At 43.2% G+C, this 18,619-nt stretch overlaps 1 protein-coding gene across 4 annotated transcripts in view; it reads left to right on the top strand.

Moving 5' to 3' along the window:
* The window catches only part of LOC122411342 (uncharacterized), a 181,254-nt gene that overhangs the window by 21,107 nt on the left and 141,528 nt on the right, over positions 1 to 18,619 (top strand). Inside the window, exon 1 of one of the 4 annotated variants that reach the window (XM_043420095.1) lies at positions 5,040 to 5,115. The exons of the other annotated variants lie outside the window; for them this stretch is intronic. The gene's annotated coding sequence lies outside the window, so the exon portion shown is untranslated. Of the gene's footprint in view, positions 1 to 5,039; positions 5,116 to 18,619 lie in introns of those variants that run through there. 4 annotated transcript variants of the gene reach the window in all.

Below are 18,619 nucleotides of genomic sequence, written 5' to 3'. Positions count from 1 at the left end.
TATGTGAGTGCACGCACGCCTTGGATACACCGCGTACGTTTAACCAAAAGTCTTTTCTATGTGTGCTGCACGCGTAGAAACTCCGGTGCGAGGACGTCGGTAGTCCGCGTTCGTGTATCCGAACGTGACGAACGATTTCGGGTGGACGATTTTATTTATTACACCTTGCCTGCGTCTGCCATCGCGTTCTGTGCTAACAAAAAAATGTATAAGAGACGGAAAAAGTTCAACCCAAAATCACTCATTCCCCAGTCCATTAAGGAGAATAAGTGCGTTCTCTGCTCGTCCCTGCCCTCGCCCCGCGCCGGCGTTCTTCGCTCGTCACTCCTCCGTCTGCCGAGTCGTCTCCTTAATTTTCTTCGTCGTTAATTCGTAACGTGATTACTACGGGACGCGAGGGAGACGAGGGGGCCAAACGAAAGAAAGGAAGGAAAATGGGCACGGAAAGGGGGATCGTAGAAACAACGTAACCGCGCGCGCATCACACGAGTTAGACGCCCCCGAACTTAATTGTATGAGGAAAAATAAAAACAATAATGATCATGATAATCTCGGAATAATTAAACTCGGAGACGATTAATAAGTGATTTGACGGAGACTCGGTGAGTTGGGTGTAGTTTTTTTTTTTTTTTTTTTTTTTCATTTCATTTAATAAATGAGTGCGAGAGAACGAAAGAGTGAGAGGGACAAAGATTTTAATCGTTCATGTATATCATCGTGATCCGCAGGCTCAGTAATATTCACATGGAATTCGATACCATCAAACTTCAGGTATTAATTTCTGATCAAAAACTAACGATCGCCATCCATTCCGTCATTTGATATTCCGCAAAATTTATCTCGCTGGAAACAAAATTTGCATGAAATATCGAAGTATTTTGTTAAACCTATTCGGCGATGCTTTTTCATCCAGGCAACGAAATTTCGACAATCAAATTCCTTCGTAGTAAAAAATATAAAAGTTCGTTGAATCGATGGGAATTTTGCTGCGTGGACGCGCAGTCATTTTGTTGGATACTTTTTTAAGGAACGTGCGTTACTTGCGATGCAAAAAAGCAACTGAACTTTTTTGCTCGTTTGATTTTATCAGAGAAACGAATAAAATTTATTCTCGCCGCAATCATTAAAATTACGTGTAACTTATTTTCTGAGATTGTTCAATTTTCAATATGATAATAGCGGTTAAAATACTCTCGCAGTTAAATCGTCCAAGCAATATGCGACAACAGCCATTTTTTATTTATATGCGTGTCAAATCTTCCACTGTTTATGTCGCTATTACTCGTTAACCTCAAATAAGTGTTTTTCTTTTTTCATTCCCAAGTGATTTTCACCGGTAACATGGCTTTCTCAAGACATCATTGATATCTAAAAACATTATATTTTCTTATTCTCGTTTTTGGCTCTTCAAAGTTGGGAGGATCCTATTTCATTAAGGAAGTTGGGGCATTAGAATGAAAATGATGTGATCGCTTTTAAATCGATTGCATCGTATAAAGTGAAGTGTAAAAAAAAATCAGTTTTAAATTATCAGACAGTTTAGGAGCGCCGTTGCTGAGAAAAATCAATAACAATTTGGGCCAAATAACATGTAACCTTTTGAAAGTCAAGACACATTCAGTGATATCTCCGTTAAAAATTATGCTAAAAATATGAAATTTTTTGGGCAACATGAGCAAGGCTCGCCGAATAATGTCAATTTTTTTCATATTTATTAGGAGATTTGCTGAGATTATATTAATAATAATCTGTTTCCCGTGTAGTTTTTTGAGGCTAGGATCGTCATCGTCCGTGTTTTCGACTGAGTGTTCACCAGTTTTTCGTCTTTTTCTCCCCAACTCTTCGTTAGAGTGTATGCAACATTGTCAAACTGTAAACTGGCCTAACTTTTGAAAGGTCATAGCTTTTGGGTAAAAAAATGACTGTACAGCCTCCTCAACTTCCTTAAATCCAAATCGTCGCACAGGAAGTGTGTCTGCCCTTCGAGAGACTTCGAAAAATCTGATTTTCGTTAATTGTTTTTTCGACAACTAGACGGTAGCAGGTCCTATAACAATAACGGGAATAAATGCGCGCTGTATATTTCTAGCCTATTTCCAAATTTCAACTCTCAAACCTGGAATTTTCGATTTTCATTAGATTCGCGCGTGAACTTCTTTAAAGAGCTCTGAATTGTTTGCTATCGAAACGTCTCGAGTCTTTGACATCCAATGAAATCTTGTTAATTCCCCAATCTGTGTAGAACCTTCGGCCCAATGCACGAAAATCCTCAACATTTATCCACGCTGCACCTCATTACGCATATTTATACGCGTTAACCCATATGTGCATTGGAATCGGTGTTTCATCGGGAGTCTGAAACGTATCAGGAATTTGGGTTGGATCGATGGAAGCTCATTTATCACGGAGAGCGCGATTACGATTAGATTTTTCCGTCACGCCTTCTCGAGCGCGGTGTGATTCACAGATTCTCATAGATCTCGGGGCTGTGCGAGTGGTTCGGTGTAGTTTTTTTTTTCTGCTGGGAGAAACTTCGCCGTCGTCATCGGCGGCAACCGGGGACGAGTACAAAGAAGTGGCCGCGGGCTCGATTACGAATATAAAATAAAAGCATCACTCGTTTCCATTATCGGCTTGGAGTTTCAAATGCTCCAATGAGTTTTATTCACTTGACTCGAGGTACTAAACGTGCGATTTATTTATTCCAACCCTCTGGCGTTTTGATGTCGATGTGGCATGTTCGTTAAGGGAACAAATTTGTCTCATTGTATGTAGGAAAGTCTAATATTCGAAGCCTCGAACAGTCGTGGCGTCAACAAATGATGTGGAACACCGATGAGAATTTATACGTACACAGTTTAATCGTTGGACGCGAACTTATCGAAGCTGCTCGCACAGTGTGCTGTCGATGTTACGTTGTATAACGGAATACCGATTCGGTTATAGGAGCGAACACTATCGAAGCTGCCGTGTTCCGCAACGATCTCTCGCGGGATGAAAATCTCTCAGGCTGAGAGACTCGAAGCAACTCGAGTATAACGCGAATTCGTCACGGATCGCCCGGTGGCCACACACCGACGAGCGGAAAGGTTTCCTCAGACTGTCTTATGTATTGCGTCTATCTGTATATACAGATAGATATCGAGGCGAATGCGCGCGCGCGCGTGTGTGTGTGCGTGTGTGTGTGTGTATATTGGGCCGTGTACGAGCGACGCTGCGATTTCAAAGTTGGCTGCTGCTGTTGCACTTGGGACACGAGATCGGAGAAAGAGGCGAGAGAGAGAGAGAGAGAGAGAAATAGAGAGAGCCAGGGGCCGATATTTTACGGGAGGCGCTCGAGCGAGAAGCCTCCCTATCTCCAACGAAGAGGAGAACCTCGGAAGAAAAGTATAAGAGAATCGCTTTGGCCAGTGTGCTTGTTTCGATTCGCGGACGAGTTTCGTCTCGGTCCGCTTCGTTTTGCCCCTTCGCTTCGTCGTATCTCTCTCCGTCTTCTCCTTCTCCTTGACTTTTTATTTTCTTTCTCTTTCATCGGGGCCCTCTTCCTGGCTCTTCCATCGTTCGTCTTCGCCTCGCGTTTTCTCGCCCTCGTCGTCCTTTTTTATGCCCCTCTTCGTACGTTTTTTTCCTTCGTTTTTCTCGTTTCTCTTAAACTCGTGTGCGTTTCGTTTCCTTCTCTCCATTCGCCTCGATCCGATGCACGCCTCTCACGAATCGATCGGACATCATCCCCGTATCCTCGAGCTATCGATTTTTCGTACCCACAAGAGAAAGCGAGCGGGACGAGAAGACGTCGCGGACACACACGCACGTACCTACCAGACCACGTTTCTCAACGTTTTGATTTATTAGTTCCAGGGAAAGGGGGAACCCGCCCGACGAAATTTGGGCCACTTTTTTCCTCTCTATCTTGGAAATCGGCTACTTTCCATGATTCCTGTCTGCTTTTTTCTTCCTTCTCGCTTTTTTCCCTCCATGTTCCTCCTTCCTTCGTCGTTTCTTTCACCTCCCCCTTCCCTCTGTCTTAACCCGGCTCCGAAGATTTATACGACCGGGAATTTCACAGCTGCGTTTTCATTTATTCTCATTTTTTTTTTACCACTTCGTTATCGATTGTTTTTTTCTATTTTCATTCGATTACGTCGGGGCTCCAAAAGCTTTTTTTTTCGCTCGTCAATTTTGCGGTCAGCTTATTCATTTACCTTCGTTCACACACCTTTCGAGCCCTACGAAATTACGTCGAGCAACCAATTCACTCTTATTTTTCTCATTCTTTTCTCTTATCTATTTATTCCTATTCGCCGTTCTCGTCTGTGCTGGATCGTTCTCAATGCGAGCACAGGGCTTGAGAAATTCTTGAGTCGCGACTGGTCGAGCAGCCGCAAGATCCAGCAAGATCGAGAGAAAGAGCCGATCGGAATGTTTCTTCTTCCCCCTCGGATCGTGCTCGTCCCTCTCTCTCTCTCCCTCTCTCTCGCACCTCTCCGCGCTCCTCGTACCTGATACCCATTACCTCGACAGCCGGAACCACGCGCTAACGTCCGAAAATTTTTCGCTCTTCGGGTAATGATTTTTCCGGTCCTATAATCTCACATACGTTCCTGTATATTTGTGCATGCACGTAAGCGGGCACTCTCTTCTTATCTTGACGCGTATGCGAGGCGAAATTTTATTTCAATGGTGTTTTTCTCTTTCCGGTTATTAAATAATACCGAAAGTGACGAGTATCAATTTAACCATTACGGTAGAACCACACGAAAAAAATTGTCCGCAATCTGCATATAAACTGGACCTTTTAAATAATTTTTCAAAAAAAATAACCGTCGAGTCCCAGCTCCAAATTGACGTTGAGTCTCAATAAGTTGTGATAACAAACGTCCGAGAATTCGTCCCCTCCCCCCCAAGTGTAACAGGCTCGATAAAGTGCTTTTAAAAAATGAGAAAAATCGTTATGCGCAGGGTTGAAATATGCTGAGGAATTTTGAGTGGACGTTGAGGAGACTGTTGATAATGCAAGCTGGGCGAATGGCCAGGCCTCGGGGCACTGCGGTAACTCGAGACGCTGTTGTCCTCTGACTCGTTCGTGAGAGATAGAACGAAAGAGAAACACCATACGTACGTATATACATATAGAGATAGCGCACAGTGTACAGTGCCTCTGTTTTGTAGGATGAGACGAGGTCGTAAGAATCTCTCTTTCCCCTCTATGGGGATGCTCGTCTCCTTCCTTCCCGGGAGTTCTCGGGCGCGATAGTCCGAGAGGCTCTTCGCCAGGGACCATTTATGGCAGCGTACTGATAGGCTCCTCTATCTACCGCAGCATCCTCACGAGGGACGAAGGAGAATGTGTGTTGTATAGTAACAGAGAGGAGGAGCGAGATCCAGCGATTTTCTGTGCGAACCGCTATACGCTCTTTTATTTATCGTTCATGTGGTGATTCTTCGCGATCATAGACGCGTCACTGTAGACAAACTCGAGCGGAGAACACTTGCACCTGTAATAATCGATGCGACGAAGAAGGTGTGTTGCCTTGGTGACTCTTATTTCACGGGTAAAACAAAATATTGCTTTCCTTTAGTATCAAATTACGAATGGTGCGTTATTGGAACGTTGTTGGAATCGTTATCGTTATGAGCGGACGTGAATATCGATTCGACGGTAGACTTTCATCGACGGGTATTGACAAATTTTTGACGAGACTATCGTTTTTTTTCTCTCTTCCATATCAATTGATTGAGTGAATTATATCTCCGAGACATCGCGTATCGATATATATCTACATTACACGGATTAGACTGACGAATTCGATTGGGAATCCTTGCCCAAAATGATGGAAGTTTCGGAGCCTCGGGCCACGTAGCAAAATGTATTTCCAGCCACCATACATTTTTACGTTCGACTGGACTCTGATCCGATTTGTCAGCCGAGGCCTCGTTATGCCCCGGGCTCCTAAAGTCGTTGACGAAGACGACGAGGACGACGATGAAGACCTCGGGGAGGGGGAAAAGGGCGAATATATCGTGCAAAAGGGAAGACGAAAGAGATGAAGAACGCAGAGAGAAAGAGAGAGAGAGAGAGACGGGGATATTCTTATTCGCATTTCGCGCAGGGTTCTATCTCGATCCTATCGAATTTAGCGTTACCGCATATCGCTTTGTTAAACTCGTCCGGGCGTTTCGATTTACCTGCAACGACCGGAGGACGACCGAATGCGAGAAAAGGAGGGGAAATATCTTCTCGGGAGAAGAAAGAGAGAAAGGGAGTTTGAATCCCTGGACGTCTCTCGCCGCTCCCTTAATGTCGAGATAAAATTCAAGGAACGCCGATTTTACTGGGTGGCCTTCCTGGTTCCCCTCTTCATCGTCCTTTTTTCTCTCTCCAAGCTCGAAGAGCCGTTCCCCCTACTGATGCATGCGTTCGGCCCTTTTCCATACCGCAAAATATCTCGATCGCACTTCTCCGGACCCTTAATTCTGTTACCGAAATGAACTTGCTAAAATATCGCCCTCTTGTTTCAAGCGTTGCGCTTTAAATCGACCCAAAATATCCCACGTACATGCACGAGTTTCTTTTTCGATATCTCTTTTCGTGCGCACAGGGAAAATAACACACGTTTTTGTGGCTCTGCGCGTTTATAAATTGCTTCATAACCCCGATCATTTTTTTCTCTTACCCCCCTAACTTTTTTTCCCTTTAAGGAGGGTGGATCGCGACGATACAATGTTGCCATGCTAAACCATGTTAAAGATATTAAGACTTTCAAAATTATAAGAATTTAATAAAATTTGGTAAATGTATTCTTTAAAAATGTTTAAGACAATATGAATTTTTTAAGATTTTTCTACCACATAGCTCTCGCGAGTAATTTAACACTAAAGTTCACGTGTATAAGCATACAGTTTATACATATATACAGTTATACTCTCGTACTATCTCGTGCATAAGAACTTCGATTTAACGCTCAATTATTCGATAACCATGTGGTAAAAAAATTTGAAAAAAATTGTATTTGTATACTTGATGCCAAAGAATGTTATGACCAAATATTATAAAATTCTGATTATTTTGATTTCGTGATCCACCCTCCTTAAAACTCGTTTAGCTCGAATACATGTTTTTACAATGTTTCCTTGCTCGTCGAAAAGTAGGATTGAAAGAGTTTCAATTCTCTCAAAGAATGCTCATGCGTGCACTCAATAACATGGGTCAACACGCAATTTTACATTCATATTTGAGAGAAAAAAATTACATGGCATGAAAAAGTTGGCTTTTGTATCCAGGAGAACGCTTGAACGATATTTTTGCAAATCAGTGATTTCAATGTTTATTTTTTAATAAAACCTCTTACAAATATAAATGGATATTATTTTCGTTCATTTGAAGTATTGAACTAGCTTACAAATAAGTGGAAAATGACACAAAAAAGGAACACGGGCCCTGTTGTTTCATGCAAACCTACATTCTCTGCTTGTACAAAACACCTGATTGCGAGCCTGATTGTTATTTATCGCACACGCACACACACACACTGTGCGAATGTAAGAACTCCACTTTTACCCCTGAGTATTTTTGAATGTTATCAAAATTGATGAAAATTTTCATGAAAACATGAAAATGATTGTCATTATAACTATCACAAAAGCAAACTTCGTTTTTGTCCACAATTAACCACAAAATCATGAAATGAAGTTTAGAATTAACAACATTTTTTTTGCAGAGTCCTGTTATTCGCGATGATCTCCGGTAACTTGTCCATGTTAAACTGACTTTTACTGCAAGATTAAAGCTGCATTTCCTCGCAGCTGTTGTAGCCTCGCGACAATAATACGAAATCGAATCATTTGTTCCTCACATTTACATGAGTGTGAGTGGAAGCGAAGGGGGAAGGTGAGCACAAGCGGAGTTCGATGCCGCGCGTCCACCGCGAAATTAGTTACAAACTCGGCGGATAACTAATCGATCTTGGCGACACGAGAGTTTGGTATGTCGCCGCTCGCAGAAATTTCTCTCTCTCGTTCGCCCGCTCGGGTTTTCGAAGTGGGCAAGTCTCCGTGGAGTTTCTCTTAGCTACAGTGCCTGGCGAAGGTTTCTGTTCCCGCAAAATTCGGGTACGCGACTGAACTTTGTCCTCGTCCGCGCATGCATCTCGCATAGTCCTAGTTTTGTATACTCTGCCTTCGTCCTCGCCGGGTCCTTCTCACAAGTTATCGATGTGTAGTGTGACAAATGCGCGATTGCAAACAGCTCCGAAGGTTCAACGGGAAACAGACTGAACAAACAGTTGACAACGCTTCGGTAGATCACCGGGGGCTGCACTAACTGTTTCAGTCTTCTCTGCCTCCCTTTCCTCTTTACCCACTCAAAGTACCGAAATCATTTCATACACTGAAAATACTTTCCTCAACTAATTTGCTTAATTGAGGAGCAGGCCACGCAGAGGACTCACGTGCTCATGTCGAGTGAGCCACGCTCTTTCGACAAATGCATCAATTTCTGTGCTCCCTGATATTGCTCTCCTCGGAGCCTCGCTTTCCATCAGCAGATTTCCTCGCCTCTCACTGCGACATTTTGCTGCATGGCTCGCCCAACGAAAAAAATTCTCCAACAATTCCAAGAATTCTCCAATTTTCTTTCCTACCGAATTTTCAATTCGCAGTTTTTCAATCTACACCAACGATTCCGTGAGATAAAAAATTAGTGACCAATGTTTTTTTCGTTAAATTCGTTGGATCCCAACGTCGCAAACTTGAGCGTCGTCCACGCCCCCGCTAAAACTCAAATGCTTAATATTTTCCTGGATGCACCCACTCCCAAACTAGTCACATTTGGAAACTCCTTCCCTCTCTCTCTCTTTCTTCGTCTACTAGATAAGACTGATGATAGAAAGTGACGACGTAGACGCGACGATGACGACGAAACTCCGGTTGAGGAAGAGTTTAGTGCCCGCGATAGATAACACGATACGGAAGCTCTCCAGTTGGTCGCCAGTCTCGTTTCATGTACTACATTAGTTTATTACCCCTGGCTTCGTTCACATACAGACCTCTCGATGTACGTATCTCAGTTTCGAAGTTTTGTCCAATCTGTCTAATTACACCGTGTCTATATTAACAGGCATACCGATTGCCTGCGTTTAATGTATAAATCTACGTACGCAAAGTGCATAAATATATATGTAGAGTAACGTATTTGCGACGATAATTGTAGATATACGTGCAAATTGATAATTGATCAAGTAGCAAACAGTTTCTGTATTAGTGCTTTATCAATATAGATGTTAGCAATTCCCTTTAAATGCGATACATTTGTGCGCGTACATTATCGAGTTGATTTCTATCGTATGTTCTCCGTTACACACATCCTTGTATATAGTGAACACGCGACGCTCATTCGCAATCAATCAATCTGATCAGGACCATTTATTCATTACGCTCTACACTCGTTTACTTATATTTATTATGCTACGATGACGAAAGAGTGAAAAGATTTTTGGCCCACGTCGATCGATCGAAATCGATTAAAATGTCGAGTTTTCTTCAGTCCAATTGAATCATTGAAGGATCTGAATTTTCCGCAATTTCTTTTCTACGACCGCCAGAGCTACGGCTGATTGAATCTACTCGCTAACGAGTCAAGATTTTTTGCATGTACCCAGAACGGAATGAGAGAGAATAAAATCCCCAGGTCTCTTGGTACTTTTCTTGCACGTACACCCGAGGCGAGTTCTTTCAGATTCTGGCCATTCCTTGCGGAAGCTCACGGGCAAATCGAACCTGGCAAAGGCGACTGAGAAGGCAGAGGGAGAGAGAGGCTTGACAAAGGGAATTTACGGAAGAGAGGACACACCGCGGAATTAGCGATGGTCCTATCCAAACGTCTTTGGCCTGAATTCCCTTTGTTCCTTCCTCCCACGTGCTCCCACTTCTGCATGCTGCTCTGAGACCCTCCCTCGCCTCTCTCGCTTCCATCCCTTTCTCATTCATAATATATATACTCTCCTGCACACGCAGGTCCTACCTGTATGCGCACTGATTCCATAAGGCGTACCACGCTCCAAGGAGAGACTTGTACGGGATTTCGTGATATTGCGAAAACGTAAATCCCATTCGGTGTGCGCTCGCAATTTTGCATTCATCGGGGCTCCGTCGAAATCCTTCCCTCCTTTTGGCCTGGCGTCGAGCACGGCGAGAAAGGGCACGTTCATGAGAAAACGATATCTTGAAAATTTCTTATTTCTTGACGTCTTTATTCTTTGACTTTTCCTATTTTGTTGCTTTTTGTCTTTTTCGCTTGGATGAAAACGATCGACTTATTTATTTGAAAATGCGGAGAATTTGTCTAGAGTCGTATTAAAAAAACCTTGAAATTACAGTGTCTGAAAATATGCGGGGGCGCTCTGACCCGCGGTAGCTTCAACGAGGTTTTATTGATCTTTTAATTTCTCACTTGCCCCTCTTGATTTATATATATGGCAATAGATTTCCATTATTTAAAATGATACTTCGGAAGCGTTGGAGAACGAAATACATCGGCTCGTTGCTGTTTCGTAACACGATTAAAAAGGAACCTTGTTATTTTTCTAATTCTATTAGCTCAACTTGAAAGAAATTATCGACTTTTCGCCTCTGCAGTTTTCTTAGATTCCGGGTAATTCGAGTTCTTTTTTAAAGAAATCAGAAAGTTCGAATAAAAGAGAAGAGTAATGGCAAATTGAAAGAATAAATTGATGAGAACTTCTCGCATGACCAATTCTCGTCTTGCACCAATTTATTTCGACGCTCCTTCTCACTATTTTTTACAGTATACCAGAGTTCATCCGACAGTATAGTTTGCTTCGTATTTGTTTTTCTTATATCGCTCGTTTTCCCTCGTTTCTCATCGGAAAAGTGTAGAGTCATAACGCTGACGCGAGAGAGGAAAAGAAAGCGAAGAAAAAAAAGTTCGAGGGGAGAAAGCAATGATTGCACATCGCGTTCGAAGGGCTTTCGATGAGCTCGAAAAGAAGCGAGAAAGTGATGAGAAAGATTGAACGACAAATTTGCGGCGGAAAACTTTAGCCCACGCTGATTTTACGATCAATGAGTGAGCCAGAGGCGAGGAAAGAAAATCGGATTTCGCGTTACAACGCAAACTGAACCGAAACTTTTAACGAACAGATTGTTTTCTTTATTTTTTCATTTTCTTTTCACTCTTCATCACGCACACACTCTCCACGTAGTAGTACCTCTAGTCTAAGAGGGAAACCCTTCGACGGGAGCTGGAAAAGAGAAAGGGATGAAACACAGACGCCGGGAATGGCAGACACATGGGCGTGGAAAAGTGTTTACGCTAAGTGGGTTACGGATTTCGAGGGGTGGATTGAAAAAATAAAGGGTTGCACACTGGATATGGGCGGAGACAGGATGGCGATAAACTCGAGCGAGCATCGAACGTATCGTGCTTCCGGAATGAGAATATATATAATAAAAAAGGAATAAGTGGCAAAGAGGTAGTGAGAGCGAAAAAGAGAGGAAAGAGGAAACACGCTGGGAAGAGGAAAGAGAAAAACGGATCAAGAGATTAGAAAGAGAGGAAAAATAGTGCGCTCTTTCTACAGTTTTCATACTAAAAGAGGGGCCCATTGCCGTCATTGATGAGACACGAAACTCTCTTCCTCTTTTCCGTCATTATATATTGCGCGAAAAGCAATTCCACATGCGGTTTATGAGAGTCATACTCAACGAGAATTTATCTCGGCTCTGCAAAAAACCATCTCGTTTCCGTTTATATAAAACGCAAATACTGTTCTTTATTTACCAATATAAGTTCACCGAATAGACGCTTTAGAAAAAAAGCAAATCCTCATTGGGCGCTGATTCTCACGTATTTGATGACGTTGAAATTCCCACTGTTGGAAATTCTTCTTATTTCTTCAGCAGAGCTTGGACTATTGTACGTATCGTGTTCACCGAGGAAAATTGGATTTTGAACTCTCCTCAAAAAACCATGAAAATAAAATTTCGATTCGTTCGTACGATGCGTCGTATCATTCGCCGCCATCGAAAGCGAGTGAATAATTTTTAATTAGCCAATTCGTTAATCGTTTACTTTCGAATTCAAAGAGTTTTGTCAAAAACAAACATCGATATTTCAACGTCTCGTACGTTTTTCAATAATGCTCGCGATTAAAAGAGATTCATTCCAATTACCTAAAAGCATGAAAAATCTCCAACGTTCGTAATTTTACTAGCTCAGAATTCGCTGATACGAGACGACTATAAATTAGTTAGAATTTACAGTTATCATTGTTTATTTTTTTTTCTAAATTTAATCTATCGATCGAAAAAGATCCGGAGGAGTGTAATAATATTGCAAAAATCGTGAGTAATGTGGCGCAAAGGTAACAGGCAGGCCATAACTCATTTTATCGGAGCAATTATGACGTTTTTTAAATCCTCCTCTCGGCCTCATCTTTTTTCTCGGTTCATAACATCTTTTTGTTTCGGTCGCGTATGTCCGTTTCCTTGGATAAAAGGAAGCCGACTGCGGGGCTCGTGACTCTCGTGCGCTTGTGAATCTTCGGCCGCGCTCAGCGATATGTATGAACTTGAAGGCTCCGGAATGAAAAATAAAAAAAGGAAGGAAGTACGGAGCGAGAACGAAGAGGGAGAGAGAGAGAAAAAAAACGGGGCCCGGGCGGAATAAAGACGCGCATTCGATGATCGCGCAACGATTGCAAGCACGTACCGTGTCGGAGAGCCTACATACTGTATATCCTTTATACATATATAAAATACACAGAGACTATTTACAATATAAAATTCAGTGTAGAGTTAAGAAGAAAGATAGATATTCATTCCTCTCGTTCTGCTTTTACCCTGCTGCTCGATGATGCTTCGACGGTTACCTCCTTTGTTTAAATTCATCCTCAAACTCTCTTCCTCTTTCTCTCTCTCTATCCTCAACGGGGAGAGAGCGGCCCGTGGGATTATCTCTGCTCGACCGATCAGGCATCTGGAAATCATCTGAAATGAATCTTTCTTCGTACATAACGTGCACATAGAGATTCACTTCGCCTTCCTTTGCCTTCTCCTTATGGCCTTGTTCCTTCCTCCATCTCATCCTTTCTTTCTTTCTTCATCTTCGCATATACTAACTCTCGGTGTGCTCTATTCAAATGTAACGCGAATGAGAGAATCCTTTCCTCCGAGCACTTATCCTCCGTGCTGCCTCTGTCCATAGACCCGTATACTTACGTATATACTCGAGTCCCACAACATCGATGCACTATTTCGTAGTCGTAAACTAAACGCTCGATACAACAAATATATTTGTATATATGTGTGTGTCTATAGACATTCATAGATATATCGGAGAGGCCTCATGTATAATTTATACAAGCTACTATGGTCTTTGGTAAACCGCTATACCATCACCTTTTGCTTAGCAGAATAGAGCATCTACTTTATTGCCTTGGGATGAGAGTAATAACGCTACGAAATTCTCCTTCGTCTCGGGGCTTTTTGCACAACGTTGTTATCTCAATTCGCGATATTATCGATGTTGCGTTGCGCTGTGCTCGCGTAGATTTTATTAATTTTTCGTACACGATGGTTTGAAATCGTAAATTCAAATGCTGAAAACGAGCTTCCTGTTTTTCAATATTCATAATTCGCCGTATTGAATCGGCTCATCCGAAGTTTTGTTCCCTTCGAAAATAGCGTATCCGCAGCAGCACACTCGGCCCCGGTAAATTATTAGTTTCCGAAAATGTTTCGCAGCGGATTAAGAGATTTTCTATTTTTATGTACGTTCATAGGCGAGTGTAGGGTTCGAGAAGGATGAGGAGGGGCGCTTTGGTGATGATGCTGTTTAGGCCACAGAGTCTCGTCGGGAGCATCACGACTCGGACGAGACCGTGACTAAGTAAGACGCAAACTCCATCGTCGGTGGCCACTGGCGTCACGCCGAGGAAAGACGAGGAGAAATTGCCGTGGCCTCCCGCCAGTTGTATATGCTCACTTTTTCATGTGTGTGTCTACACACAGCTTATGTATTGTACCGACGATGTATGTGGGACACTGGCACACGCAGTCGCTCGCCTTCATCCTCCGTTTCCTCGCCATTCATCGAGTACTTAGTAAAGAGCAGCCCTGTGGATAATTTCCTTGCGCGCAGGTAGAAAAGTCTCACATTGTTGGGTTCGATGTGCGCCGCGTAGGATCGCTCTCTCGCTCTCTCTCTCTCCCTCGGTACGTCTGTTTTTCATGCTCCTTTCGCGTCTTGCTCGCCATTAGGATTAACCTGGGGGAGTTCACCTACCCGAACGAGATTCAACTTCCTCCCTCCGTGTTCCTATTTTCATCTTTCTCTTCATTCACATTCTCTCTCTCTCTCTCTCTCTCTCCGATACGTGTACGGCACGCATGAATTCCTTACTCTTTCTATCTCGCCTCTCCATTCTTTCGTGACTCAATGCTAAGTAGTTCTCTTTCGATTCGCTCCCTTTCAGTCCATCGCCTTCACCCCAAGGAATAAACTGCACGAGACTGCGCGGGGCTCTGCTCTCCATACGACTCGACAAAGTACCCAGATATACCATCGAGTCGTATACACGTATACGCATTCGTATATGTGAATGGATTTTTATGGATAGAGATGCGTGTTTATGGACCCCGTAGGAATTCCCACCTGCTTATCCAGATCTCGAGTTCCTCGGCCCGATGCTCTCCTTCGGTACGGATCTCGGTGACGACAACGCTGACAATAAGATCGATGAAAAAGTGCATGTATAAGTCCAGATTATCCGGAGATTACGACCTCTTTTGGCACACGGTTTTCGTTTTTTTTTCTCCTCCCCCTCTCCCAATGTGTGGATTATTATTTCGATATATATATTTATGAGATCAATGACACGCGTTCCACTTCTCGTCGATACGCGCGCCGTGTCGATTCATCGATAAACATCTGCCTCCGTGTGTGCCTGTGTCTGTGGAGTAGAATTATCTTGAGTTTTCAAATTAATTGCACTTATCGCCCAATCTTGTTACGGTCTATTCATTTTTTAAATACTCACTGACTTTATTACCGGTCGAAAGCGAGCCGGCTATTAAAATGGAGGAGCATAGAGAAAGACGAATGTGTTATCTTCCTCGGCAAGAAGTCGCGATAGAGACTTCCTGCTAACAGGCCTTCCAAATGTCTTTCGATCGGGAGAGCAAACGGTCGCGACAGTATTTAAGCAACGTTAGTTTTCAACTCGCTGTGTGTGGCCAATGACTACAAATCTGTATTCACTCGTGTGCGAGAAACCTCTATAAGAAATAGTTGTACACGAGCATTATAATTAGTAGGTTAATCGGGAGAGCTTCGTTATAAATCATTCATAATTTGGTGAAAACAATTAGCTGCTTCCTCACTGCGGGATCAAAATGAGTTGATGAATATTAAGAAAAAACGGTGAGGGGAAAATTCGCGTGTATTCAAATAAAATTCACTAAAACCGTTTAATAAGATTGAATTTCAACAAGTAACGTGATTATTTAACGATTTTTAATCAACAACATTTATTGGTCCTGGTGAACGAACGCGACGCTCACTTTTTATTCGAATGAATCTACTTCGAGAGAAAAACGTCCAATTTCATTTCGTCAGTCCATCGAGCGTGATTTTATTAAATTTGCGCCTCCATATCGCGTGTGTCCTTCGCTCTCCCCCCTCATTCTCTCTCTCTCTCTCTCTCTCTCTCGCTCCCCTCCCGCCTACTCTTTACCTCTCGCGTTATGAAAATTTATTATTTAACTGCAGCTGCATGCACGCGGCATAGAGTCAAAGAGTTATGTTGGTTGATTTTATTTGGAGGTAAAAAAGGAAGTGAAAAATATTCTATACCGTTGCTCTGTCGTTCTCGCTCTATCGCTCTTCCCCTTCGGCTCCCTATCGCACTCTTTCAACGACTCACTCGCTCGCTTTTTATTTCGAAATCCAAGATTCCATTACGTTCGAAATGGTCGGATGGCTGACTCGCCCGGCTGGCTCCGAGCGCGGATGGGTATTAGGTCGTAGCAACACGAAAGTAGAAGCAGCAGCAGCAGCACCACCACCAGAGGAACGGGCTTCTTTCCAAAGTATACAAGAGAGCTGGAGAGAGAGGTAAAGAACCTCCGGGACCCGTGAATCCTCTCTTTGGAGATATACTACGTTGCTGCTGCTTCCTCCTCTCGCCTTTCGTTTTCTTCATCTTTCTTCGACGTACACACACGTGCACTCACACCGCGTACATCCTTTTTGTCGCTCTCTTTCTCTCGCTTCCTTTCTCACTCGCTTCTTAATACTTCTCGTCTCTCCCGGCACACTTCCCTTTGCACCTGGAAACCCGTACAACTCCCTCGACGTGGAAAGCACCGAGCAGCAGCGGACCGCTGCCGCACGTCTTCAAAGACCCTTCTGTCGATTCAGGTGGTCGCATAAGAATTTATACCCCGAAAAAGTTTTTCCAGTCGATTTTTCAGACTCAATTCCTCCCGCACGGCTCACTCACCAGTCATTTTTATCAATAAGTTATATACTACAGAGGGAGGAAAAAATTTCATGAAAATGTTACCTCGAAGATTCGCGACCAAAGTTCCTGCGTCATATACATAAAAACGGGGGTGAAACTCGCCACACTTTTTGTATTTATTATTTTACGAATGTATAAATCTTCTCACCAGCCGGATCCTCGAAAATTATTGTAACGATGAACGAGAAATGTCACTATTTTCAGTGCCAGTCGGTTTTTTGTTCCAGAATGAATTACTCCGATCGAGTTTCATGTTTTTCTCTTCGTTTCTACGATTTTTAAGAAAGTTATTTAAATATCATGGCCGTAAGTGTAGTCGTTGATATGAGTCTTTATCAGCGAGTCAGTTTGATAACCTCAAACACCAATGGACATCGCTTCTTTTTACAAAATGTGTTTTATAAAATCGTTATGAAAATCTCGTTGGCCATTAACGAATATACTCACGAATGGGTCATAAAATTTTGTTTAAATTCACGACAAAGTCATCTCGCCCACGAAATAATTGAAATGCAAAGCGGTTATGAACATCTGCGTCTTCATATTGTGTATACACAGAGTTTCACGAATCAGAGGCAGAAAGAAGAAAATGGAGAGCAACGTTTTCATAATTATTCCGTGCACACTCGTTTTTCCTCGTGATGAATATCTCTCATTCTGTGACTTCCTCTCGGCTTTTCCTCTGCTTTATCTTGACTCTGTGAAGAGTATTTCGGAGAGTGAGTCGGCGACGAAATAATATGACAGCCCGTACAGACATGGCTTCCTCAGGAAGTCCCTGGATCAGTGAATTAACGCATTTGCGATGCAGCAAAAAATTGCAAGGAGCATAAGTGCTGCAAGTGAATAACTGGATGAAAGATGAAGATTCTACTGCGAGCAACAGAAGCTACTCGATCAGCAAAATTAACGAAATATTCGATCGTTAAAACGTTGATGATTGCACTGCTGTCGCTTGCTTACCAACACAAAAGTATTTATCGCGTGAAATTTCGATGAAAATTGCAAATTCAACCTGACCCAGGGAGCGCACATTAAAGTTCACTTGACAACGTCCCTTTGTTCACAGTGTAGCGTGAGAACTGATAAGAAACGGATAGCAATGGAGTGCGGAGAACGGGAAATACGCTCAATAATTTTTGACATAGATTATGCAAGCTCCCAGCTACGAAGGGGTCTTCGGAGATACTTTTTTGCCTCCCCGTCGTTTGCATTCTCCATTTTTTGCCATCTCTACGCCATTTTCCTTCTTTAATTCCCATTCTCGTGTGCGCGTGTGTCGAGCCTGCGTGTTTGTGTGTGCGGCGGCGGCAACGTTGGAACGTCGAATATAAAGGGTTGGCGCTATACTCCGGGGCTGTTTTTGTGCGAATCTACTCGTGTGCGCTCCCGAGTGTCTAGGGGCGCGAGCGCCCTCACGCGTCTGTACAATTCACGTGTCCCACATCGCGAGGGGTGGCCGCCTTCTTACCCCATCGAATAGACTGTTCGCTCTCGAAAAAACTTTGCACTTCTGTTTTCCCCCCTGTTTCTCGTTCTTTGTACCGAGCCTCGCGGCGAGTTTGGTCTCGCCGCCGCCAAAGTGTAAGATTCTACTAATTCTCCCCATTTTATTCTCGCATCGAAGCACTTCTCCTTTTCAGTGCTCGGTTGTCTTCGAAATTTCCTGTTCGCGATGTTCGTTCAACTTTCGGACGAAGAAAATGAGCGTTTCGAGAATTTTTCGACTCGCGAAATTACACTTCGGAGCTTGCGTGCTTACCATTCGCCATTTAATTTTCCTCGTGCAAGCTCCGCTTTCGGATAAGCAAACGCGTTTTTATTCCACCTCAAATTTATGTGTAACAAATAGAAGTTGGCGCACGTGTGTAGCACACGCGGACTAATGCAAACGAAACGTGTGCGAGAATGTGCTTGTAGTCACGAGCTTGTCTGAGAGAAGAAAAAATGTTAGCCGCGGGGTGTTGGACAAAAGCAGCTCCCTCTGATGTACCGTATGTCTGTCTATGCGTCTGATGTCTGAGCTTTTTGCGAGCGGCACTTGAACCATGTGCAGCGGCGCCCCGGAGAATACTTTG

This window comes from Venturia canescens, chromosome 1 (genome assembly GCF_019457755.1).
Source record: "Venturia canescens isolate UGA chromosome 1, ASM1945775v1, whole genome shotgun sequence".
NCBI lineage: Eukaryota > Metazoa > Arthropoda > Insecta > Hymenoptera > Ichneumonidae > Venturia > Venturia canescens.
This window is presented reverse-complemented; position numbering and strand designations above follow the sequence as displayed.